An 11,551-nucleotide genomic window follows, 5' to 3' on the forward strand; every position below is an offset into this window, starting at 1 on the left:
GAAGAGTTCAGGTGCAAAAAAATTAGGGAGGGATGCAAGTTGTCATTAAATGATACAGAGGAGTTGGCAGTGAAGAAACTTTCTATTTCCTCCTTCCCACTCCCCACTTCACAGTTTGCCTCCCCCTGGTCATGCCAACACAACTAGATGTTGGGCTGTGTAATAAACCAGATCCCTGAAACAATCCAAGTAAAAATAACCCTTCTGACTGTCCACAACTGAAGTATAATTCTTGCAGAGGTCTTGAAGACCAATCTTAATGCTTTATTTGATTCAAAATAAATAAGAAACAAATGATTAATTGTTTTATCAGAAAAACAATATTGTTAAGAATTACAAAGTGGTGCATCGTGCTTTTTTCAATTCATAGATTGTGTGGTTTGGGTTTTTTTTTTACAGCCAGAGGGGACTAGATATTATGAAGATGATTTTAAGTTCATGGAGAATAAACTAATGGAATTTTGAGTGAGAAGTAAAAATTGACACCCTAAACTTAAAACTAGATTGGCAGGATATCTAAAAATGCAATATTGAGTATTTTAAAAAGAGTGAGAGCTAACCTTAATAACAAGAAAACACACAAGACCAAGTGTAAGTTTTTCAAAGATAAATTTATCCCTCTTACATATTACTGCTGCTTGCTAAAGCTGTCTCTGCATAGTTTAAATAGATTGATGAAAAAATGTTAAATAATAGAAATGAAAAAGTGTGCATTTCATACAAGTGAAGCAGGAACAAGAGAATAAGCAGACTGACTAATAATCAATGTCCTCTAAATGCTTGGCAGGGGTAACTTTTAAAAGCAGTTCTCAATGTCATGCAAAAGAGAAGATGGTAAGTAATGGCACAGGTCCTTCAATAACATGGCAGTGGCATTTTGGTTCCTAAATTATTTGCCTAACATGCACTGTATTGCAATTCTGTTACTTTCACTAAAGACATGTTGTGCTATTTATAATAGAACAATTAAAGAATTTTGTCTGTGACAGACTAGGCGATGAGATGCTAGCAGAAAAAATCATCAAAAGTGCCCTGATAGAAAGTGTAGTCTCAACAGGGGGTTTTGGCTCTTAACCTGAATATTGCAACTTTCTGCTTTCAGTCTGCAAAGTTTCCTGGACTAGAGTGCAGTTACAAAAAACTTATTCAAGGAAATTTCATTTTGTTTCCTGCAGCTTAGGGAGCTTCAGCACCATTTTCTCATCTGCTTCTCCATTCCAATCACTTACTTAGACAACTTTCTCCCCTCTGCTTCAGTTGAAGCAACCTTTCACCAGCATTGTTCCAACAAGCTCTTTCTTTCAGCTTCATCACTATCAGATGGCTTGGTGTAGTATTAACGTCTTTACGTTTTAAAGTCTCTCCTCCCACACTGTGGGTAACTGGAACTTCTTTGGCTACAGAAAAATGGTGGTGGGAAAACCTCCACCATTTTTTAGAGAGATTTTAGGAGAAGAGTGAAAGATGCTCTATATCTTTTGAGACAGAAAATAAACCCAAGATTTACTGAAACCTTCTAGATTGCAGGAAATTTTATAGGCCTACCACAGCTTAGAGTACAGGAGGAGCAGAGAAGGGCTTATCTACGATGCAATATAGTAACTAAGATGCCTCACTGTTTCAGATTATGACAGTTCAGCTTTTTCTGGAACAGAAATATAACTTTTTAAAATGTTAGTGCCATTTCAAAATCATTTATTGCTGAGCTCTAATAATAAATTTTTCTTTAGAGTGTCATTTTACTCTTTGCATATTCATTAGCGTCTTGTTCTCAGCCATAACTTCTAAGACCTAATCTAACATGAACAAAACAATATTTAAATCAAAAAAATTTTGAACTCAGATTAGAGCACTTGTATCTTCTGCAAACTCTTTGCCTTGTTGCCAGGTAGTATATTTCTCCTTCTGACATGAATACGCACATGGTTTTACTTAGCTATATGTGGCAGATACCTTGGCAGTATTTCTTTCCCACATCCATATTTATCAAAAATCTTTACAAAATGCTAATATAATTTCAAGGGTTGGAAAGGAAACATCAATTAAAAAGATGGTTTAAGAGGGTCAATTTTCATTCAAGTTTACTAGAGGAGTTTATTTCTTTTAAATGTTGAATTTTGACTCCAGTTATTTTAATCTAGGTTCCAGGTCTTTTGTGAGCATCGTGTGGATAAAGACAAGAGAACAGTGAAAGACTGGGTGAAAAGAAGATTTACAATACTTTTTTCCCCTCGTTAGTTACATCCATGTAATTATAGCAAAGCGCTGAGTGGGTACCACTTTGACATGCACCTGAAGCATTTTTTCTTTGAGAGTGCACTGGTATTTTAGCAACACAGCTCCTACTGTGACTGACATTTGGTTTTGGACTAAATCATATAAATTGAATAGGAGACAGTGGCTATTGGCTAGTTCAGCCAAACTCTATTTTCAGAGTAGATTTACCTCCATGAAGCCCTGCATTATTGCACAACTCCATGTGATGCTGCTGTCTGCAGCACAGTCTTACCCTTAGCTTGGCTACTAAGAGTAGCCAAAGGCAGTGCCGTAGAAAAGCAGAGGATCAGTGAAAATGTTTTCTTTAGCTGCAACAAAGACTACATGTGGGCCAAGCACATCAGTATGGCAGATGACCTGACAGAACAGATAGTTAAAACAATTTAGTCTTCTTAGGAATGTTGTTCCTGGGATAAAAGCTCAAACCTCAGCTCACTCAAAAGAATATTATTCTAGAGCATCATTTCTATAGTTAACACCTTGAGAAGCAAAAAAGAGTAGGTGAATACTGTTCCTTCCACACTTTTACCTGTTTCATTTAGTATTTTCCAAAAGCCAGTTCAATGCTATCTGAGTCTGTAAATTACTGAAGTGGAAAGCATTTAAGTCTGTTGATTGAGGGGAAAAAAGCAAATACCATATTTCTATTGAAGAAGACAAATCTGAAGGTGGTCCAAGAAATTATATTAATGTAAGCTGTCACCCAGAATCAATCATCAATCACCAGGGAGAGATGAGAAAATAAACAAGAGCATAAGAAGAGATTTGATGGAAACATGGTCCAAGTCCAGCAGAGCCCAGTATTGATGGGAGCTCCTGTGTGAGTTTTCCAAACCAAGTTTGTGCTCTTCTCAAGGGTGACAGGATGACAGGATTAGGATCTGCAGAGACTCCAGTGAGGGAGGAGATTGTCATATTACCTATATAGGCATGCTTTACTTCAGACACTTAGACCAGTTGCAATTCAAAGTAATTAAAAGTGGGAACCCAGGATTCAATTACTTTCTTCAGAATTAAGTCTTGAGTTCTTGGAATAATTTGGGGTAGCCAATATATTATCCCAAGGCTGACAGGTGTAACACAGGCACTACAGGAGAGTTGTACCCTTTTCTTGCAGCAACTGCAGGCCAGGCAGCTGACAGGAGGTTTCTCCTTGTCCAGACAACTGATTCGAGAGCCTAATTTCTCTGGATAACCCACAGGAAGATGTAGGCACCTGCATCATTTAGTTCAGGGTGCTGAAGTTAGAGAACATGATTACAGCCCTTAGAAAGTATTTAGAGACAGGTGACCTTGCCTGTTCACCCTTGCAAATACACATCCTCTCCTATGTGCTAGTGACCTCTCACCCCTGCCACCAAGACTAAGACAGGATTGAGTCTACTGTTGTGGAATGGTGCAGTCCATTTACCTCTGATGACTCCTGTCCTTCCCCAGGAGGGAAACTTTGTTGAAGTGAGGCAATGGTAAAACTGCCCGATGCTTAAGCCTGCAGCTTCAGGCTGTCTTAATCCAGGCTGATGTATCACACCTTTTCTGCTGGTCCTCTGTCTGACTGCCTAAGCAATTCACACAGGGTGGAGGAGAGATTTGTGAAGAGAGGTGGGGAAAATCCCACCCTTGAAAAAATGCTACGATGGTGAAAAGGGGGCATGTTTTGTACATGGCCTCTGGCAGGTTCAAATGTTCGATTAGAATTAAGTAAAATCAGAGCTTGCAGCATGGGTCTTTATCTTCCATGTGAGTGTCCTAACATCCTCTAGGTTACTGGCTTCTCCAGAGTTGCCTTGGAACACTTGTTTCATCCTGATACAAAAAGGGAAATTTCTGAATTTTTGGCAGGATGCTAAAACCACCCAGTTACAGTCTCAAGGCATGCACCCTCTCTCCTTGGGAGGTGAGCAATCACGTTCCACACTCTTCCCTCAGGTACTGGCCCAGCTCCATAGGCTGATAGGGAGGGATAATAGGTCTAGAGCCCCACCTCTTTCCTTTGCCTTTTTGACATCCTGCTCCCCAAATCTGAGTGACAACAAAGGCTAGTGCCGTAGTTCTTGGGCTGCCTAGGACACCCACAAGGCAGCCTGTCTGCATGGATGCCAAGGCTCAGCTGGGAGCAGATCCTCTGCAACACAAACAGCTTTGGAGACTCAAAAGCACTTGCTTCCTTTTCCAGCCACTGGCAGCTTCACCCTGCATTACCTGAATTAGTTCAGGGTCCAAAGTTTCCCTCCTACCCTGCCACTCCACTCCTGCGTGACAGGAGCCCTACTAGTACTAGCCAAACCTCACCTGTTGGAGAGGTAAGAAGGAGGAGGAAATTAAACAGGCATTGAGAAGGCTCACATAAAGCGGAAAGATAATGACTGCTCCAGCCAGCACTGGCAATTGCCTCACAAACTTCCCCACATGGCACTGCCAATGCAGCTCGCTCCTGACTGTGACACACCTGCTTGCTGAGAGCTGTGCTGCTCCGTGCCAGGGCTGCCCACTGCACCGACTGCCTGTGACTGCTCTGCACTCCGAAACAATGCAAGCAGTAAAAAGGGGAATCAAACAACCCCATGCACTCCACTTTCACACACAAAGAGTCAAACTTGGACCTATAGCTCTCAGTTCTAGTGTAGTAATGCACTCTTCGCGTCCTTGCCACCTGTATATGTGCTGTGTACCAAAGCAGGAAGTCACGCTTTTCTGTAGAATCCTCTACGTGATTTACAGAACATCGCTGAGCTCATTTTAGGAGAATTCAGTGCTGGAAAATGATTTTCAGTGAATCTTTTATTAATCAACACATGCCAAATCATATCTGCAGGGGGAAAAAAAAATCTAAAAGAAACCCAAACAAAAATAATAGAACAATTATTGCTTGAAAATTCTGATTGCCTATAAATTATAACTCTATTCAGCTCTGTGACAATTTATGTTTTCATTTATGAAACCATTCTTGTTATTAACTTTCAATCTTGTTTACTGAGGGAAGTAGGAATACACCAAGCAGGCAAATCATTTTAAACCACGTCTTGAAAACACAGGATTATGGCACACGGGACACATTTATTACCACTGTTTTAGAGCACCTGATAAGTTTAAAATGGGGCCCTATTTCAAAAGGCAGGGGTTGGCTAGGACAAGGCAACTTACCATGACCGCAGTTCCTAATGTAAAAGTGTCAATGTGCTTGGTATATTCATAATGTGTTTATTCTCATTACAGTTTTCAATTTGTCAGTGTTTTACTGGCATGCAACCACAGAGCATAGACAGCTATTGCTGGTTAACCTTGTTATTGCAGACAAGTTACAAGTCCTGACAAGAGTCTGATAACTGTGCCTACTTATTTTAAGCCATACATGAGGAAAGGGTAGGAGGTTCAAAGTAAGTTATGCTTTCCTGTGTGAGTCCCCATATGATCACTCAAAGTTACTGTAAATATAAAAGCAGAAGTGCCTGATTGCCTTTTTGTCATTATGACACTAGACAAGAAGGTAATCAAAAAACAGAATCAAACATGAGGCTCAAGTTACAAAAGTGTAAAACTCTGGAGTCTCAATCCTCTAAAGCAAATGTACGGATTTAGTCACCTGCACAGGTGCTCGCAGGATGGAGGACTCATTCATTTGCAAATAGTCTTTCCTGGAATCTATATCCCAGAAGAAACAGTGATCAAACAGGTAAAGAGTGGAAATTACTGTTTCTCATGGAAAAAATATGCTTTTCTCCTCCTCCTTTTCCTCTTAACATGCTTACTGCCTATTGATCTGTCTCGGCACCTTGTTGTATCCTGATGTAGACTTTGATTGTAAACTTGCTGGGTCAGAATAATCCATTTCCCTATTAATTTAAAGATAACAAAACAACTTGTCAAAAATCCCCACCATCTAGCCCTGATCCTTGACTGAGGTCACATATCACTGCTTGAATGTAAATATGATCTTACTATTTGACCAAATGCTCCACAGCAGTTAAGTAATAAATATAGAGTTGTGGAGAAAAAAAAAAAAAAAAAGGAAAAAAGAAAAAGTTTAGGCAATTCATGGATGCAATTTCACAGATCATGGCAAATAAGATAACACTCTTACAGCTTCCCAAAGAGAGACACCTAAATAAAATCTTTTAAATATTCAGAAATGTTGGCCATGTGCTGTTCTTTAAAAGTGAGGATCATGGATGTGCAGGCCTAAAACTAAAGGATTCATTTCCTATTTACATTTTGTCATCTAAATTAGAAAACCACCAAGGACTGAAAAAAAAAAAAAAAAAAAAAAGGAAAAGTCATCGATCTTTAACAAGCATCTGCCAGTGGCCATTTGCACATCAATTCTGATTGTTGACCTGCTGTGGAGAGAAGTGGTGCTGCCCTGTGTATACCTTTGATTTCAGCAGAACTTCTTCATCATTAAGGTCTATTATAGTTCATTAGTGTCCTACAACATGAGCAGCCGACATATGGGAAGTAGAGCAGAGAGAGCCAGGATTCTGCTCCCAAAGAGCATCTGATGCTGCTTGGAAATCCTACTTTTTAAGTCTAGGAAAATACTGCCTCTGAAAAGGCAGTATCTTACATATAGCATTCTTTCAATGGAGTCCCATTTTATCAGAAAGTTAAAAAAATAAATAAAATACCTAAACTCAGAGATCTGTGGAGCTGCTGTAAAATTAAGAAAATCCTGCTCTCATTCATCTTTTAATGTTCCCTCAAATTAGATGGAGAAAAGAGATAGTTACTTGCTTCACCCTCACCCTTCTCCACCCTATCATTTAACCACAGAAAAGACTGAATTATAACAACAGTAACTTCTGTACTATCAGACATCTACAACTTTTCAGTCTGAAATTTTACTTCACATGAATAGACACTGCAGACTTAACACGCTTCAAAAAGTTAGAACCATTTAATGAACTACTACTAATGTGACTACACTTCTGAGAACACGCAGTTCTTTCAAATGTGTTTCCAAGTGAAATAATGCTTCTGAGATTTATAATAGCACATGTATTTTTTTCCTGAAAATTCAGGACTCAACTAGCTGCAAAACCAAGAGTGGCATGTACAGATATCTCCTCGTTAGCTCTGGACTGGACCATTTTCAAGATAGATAGTTTTAAGTAGAATTATGCTTAAATTATTCCTAAACATTTGAAAGCTGGTTATTTTCTTCTTTTTAGTCTGTTTTGACCCAAGCTTGGTTTTAAGAAAACAAAGTAAATTAAATGTAAAACTGTCCACTTCTGCATTTGTTGTTTTGCAGTCCTATGAGTGTTCTGCTTTAGGATACTCCAAATCAGAGTAGAAATTTCCTACATCATTTCACAAAACTTCAAGATGAAACACCTATTCCTCTGATAAAATGTTTGTTTAGAAAAACCTGGTCTTTTAAGTGGAAGCTTCCTGGTGCCAGTTTTGCCACCTTCGTAAATATTTACTAATGAGTCACAAGCCTCTGAACAAAAACTTGGAATTGGAAGCCTGACTGAAGCACTGTTACTAGTATACATATTCATGTTTCACTTGCTGACCTTGTATCTGCTACTTTTATGGGAAAATCAAATGGTTTTCATTATTACATTCAATTTCTGTCCTATATTTCAAGCCACACTTAAATTCTACTTCTTGAAGCTTATGCTGATGTGTAAACAGAACGTTTCTTTATGAATCATACAGGATTGTCAGCACCATGGGTCTTGGGTAAAGTTCGCACATTTGATAAAACTGAACCTCAAGGGACTTTTTGTTGGGTCTGAAATGGCACATTTAAATCGATTCTGTTTATATCCAGTGCACAAAAGAAGCTTATTTTTATACTCTGATACACCTCAGTATCAGGAGGTGAAACATCAAGAGTAACAAGGAATAAAGGGTGTAACAGGCATTCCACCAAAACAAATATACCTTATTGTACACGAGTTGCCGTGCTAGGGTTAATCCCATTTTTAGCTCTGTGGCTGAGAGTCCATAGGGACTGTGGTGTCTCCACACAGCTATGCTACATAGGCAGCCTCTGTAACTGTCTTTGGGCCACTAGATTTACATGGCAACACACTGTTTTGGAAAAACATCACAGTTAAATTAAGGTTGTTTGTTTGTTTTTCTTTTATTAAGTGCCAAGCAGAACTTAAGAACTGCATGAACCCTGTGAGGTCCATCACCAAGGTATTCCTGGCCACCTATTTCAGCCCAGTCATTCACCACTTTGAAAATGCAGGCTGACTTTTCTTAACCAGTTTCAACCTGGAATCAAAACAGAAAAAAAATATCTATATAGTCTCGGTTGCAATCCTCATCTTGATCTTCAAGAGGCCAAGATCATTCCATATACACCAACCCCCCTGATGCAACTAGAGAGTCAGAGATATCAGGCTGATCACCTTGCACTTCTCTGCAAAAACTCTTGGGGACATGAATCCCAAAAGAATTTGCAATTGCAAAATAAGCGTCCTACAGAAATGCAGGGAATGTTCTGGAAGGAAAAGACCTTTCCTTTCAGTCATGCGAGGGAAACACAGCAAGTGTTCTCTTACAGGTCTGTGTACTACCTGGACCTTTCAGGTGTCGGAGTATACTTCCCTGATCTATAGCAGAACAAAAAGAAACAACCTTTAAAATAAAGAAAAGCATTTATTCACTTTTTTTTTTTTTCCCTGAGGCTGTAGATTTGGAAGATGTGACAGAGAAACCCCAGCACTGAGGGGAAACAAGACAAGGGAATTCATGACTAAATATATGACATTCTTTCTATTAGAGTCACAGTGGTTGATGAACTGAGGGCAAGCTACTCATAAGGTGAGGTGTATAGGACACGACAGAGAAGGGTTTGAGTGGACAGTAACACAAGTGTTACAGAGTAAAAAGGTGAGTTATGTTCCCATCAGTGTGCAACCTGCTGACATGGTTTTACACAGCACGACTCTTACTTAAAATGTGTTAAAACAAAGTAGTTAGCCTGGGTTTTAGCACAGCTCATTTTTCTAGTGCTAATGATCAGGACTGCAGGAAGAAAAACTACACAGACCATAAACTAAGTGCAAACCAATATGGGAATACCTCCACATTTGTGGACAAACTGCCCTATTTATTGCAAAGGCATTAACTGGGACATCTTCTCATGGTGTTCGAATGGGTAACAAGATTGTCCTTAGCAATACTACAATTAAGAGAGTGTGCAAGAACAGGCTGATTATCAGAAACAGAAAAAATATTTTATTTTCCTGCCTGAAAATAGTTGAAAGCAATAGAAACAAGTATCTGGTGCCAAAAAAATTCAAAACTTATCACTCCAGCATGGGATTCATGAGCCAGCTCTCATATTTGAGTCCAAACATTACTGACAATTCTTTAAAAAAAGTTCAATAATATGTTTTTAAAAAATTCAAATGTTTCTGCAATTACTTTTTTCATCCAGATCTCAAAGAAGAAGGATCAGAACGTGAAGAGGAAGGTCTGGCAGTCCTGCTGAGCAAGATGAAAACACAACAGGAGCTAGAAGACTCACAAAAACAAACAACCCCTCCCAACTGGTTTTTTTGGTGGGTCTTTTTTTTTTTTTCCTACATTTCTCCAAACAAGAAATTAGGAAAAGTGTTTTTACATTTAGGAAATTATCCCTACATTATTTGATATGTTCTTCTCAATACTGATTATTAGACTATTACTTATGTATACCTGCTGAGACTGTCCTCTCAAACTGACTGAAATTAAAGGGACATTAAGGCTAACTCCCCCCCTCCGCCCCATTTTCTGGAGCAGCTGTGGAGACCTATAAGAGCCTGTGGTGGCAAAGGACAAGTCAGTTCCTGGTGGTGCCTACATCCACTGTGTGGCTGCAGGAGCAAGCAGGGGTCCCAGGAGGTTGCACAGCCATCTCCACCATCCTTGTACAGGAACCATGGAGATCCACATCCCAACTGTGCATGTTGCAGGGCCCTGGACTAGCTGGGGTGGGCAGACAGTGGCTCATCACCATTGTCCACAGAGAGGAGAGGCAGAGGGAGATGCCTGAGCAGTTCCCAGGGAGAGATCTGAGAGGAGCAGGGGCTGGGGCTCTGGAGGCAGACACAGGCACAGGTGTCTACAACCGGAGTGCCGGAGGGAGGGTCACCTCGCCAGCATGGGTCCAGATGGCATTGCACATGGCTCTCCTCTTGCTGGAGCCGTGTCTACTGAGGCAGCACCTAAGGTCACAGCAAGGCTTGGCAGACACCTTACAGAGCTTGGATTTGGAAAGCCAGTGGATTTGTAAACAACAAGCTGCTAAACAACTAATCTGGGGAGGGCTAACTGGTGACCTTCCAGAAGACAGTGCCTACCAGCCTTTGCCCTGGGATGGGCAACCTGCCTGCTCCAGGAATAATTAAAAAAAGGGGCAAAAAACCCACAGTGGTGCTCCTCCACCTATCCCACAGTTTCAGCTCAGGGTCAATCATTCCTTGTCTAGGAGACTCCCAGAGCATTGTTTGGCTAGTGATTTGTACCCAAAGCATCTGGGAATGTTGGATCTGGGCTTGGAGGCAGCAGCTCTTACCAGCCAGGTGCTGTGCACCAGATGTGGAGTTAACCCTGGTGCTTGTCAAGGGGCCTTGGCCGGTAGATATGGTACCTGGTCAATGGGTTTTGATGCTCCCAACAGAGCTAGCACTTTCTGCCTTATGCTTGAACACTTTGTTCTTCCTCCCTGCCTTCTCCAACCCTGTGCATGGCCACGTGCTTCAGCATGTGTGCACATTGGTGGGACATGGACATGGGACTGAGTGGTAGAATGGGTTTACCAGGGATACCACAGTGACTGAGGGAACAAGTCCAATGGCATGTCACACAGTGTGTGCCCCAGGGATGAGACTGAGACAGTCAAGGGATACTGCAAGGGTACCTCTCTCACGGGCACATGACAAGAGTCAGAGGAGATGATCATCTGGGTCACCAATAGTTAAAGAAGCCTTGAGAGTGACATAAAGTGACAGAATAGTCAGATTTCCACCCAGGACCACAAATTCCAGAAGTCTTGTGACTTATTAGTAGTTTTAATGGATTTTTTTTTCAAGGTACAAGAGCATGAAAACATGATCTAAATATAATGAATACAGTTGCAACTATACATCACTCAACCTGAAGCAAGAGAAAGGGTGGACTGCACTGTGCATCTCAGGAAAGTATTAATCTAACAGGAGGTGTATCAGCTCATCTTATAAAACATTCTTCATTCTTGTCCTTGAGTTTAATTTGTTGTTGAGGCACATGCCACAGGTTGAGTATTTCAGCTCATTTAAGGAGTTACGAC

Source organism: Myiozetetes cayanensis, unplaced genomic scaffold (assembly GCF_022539395.1).
Source record: "Myiozetetes cayanensis isolate MyiCay16 unplaced genomic scaffold, myiCay2020 scf1, whole genome shotgun sequence".
In the NCBI taxonomy this organism is placed as follows: domain Eukaryota; kingdom Metazoa; phylum Chordata; class Aves; order Passeriformes; family Tyrannidae; genus Myiozetetes; species Myiozetetes cayanensis.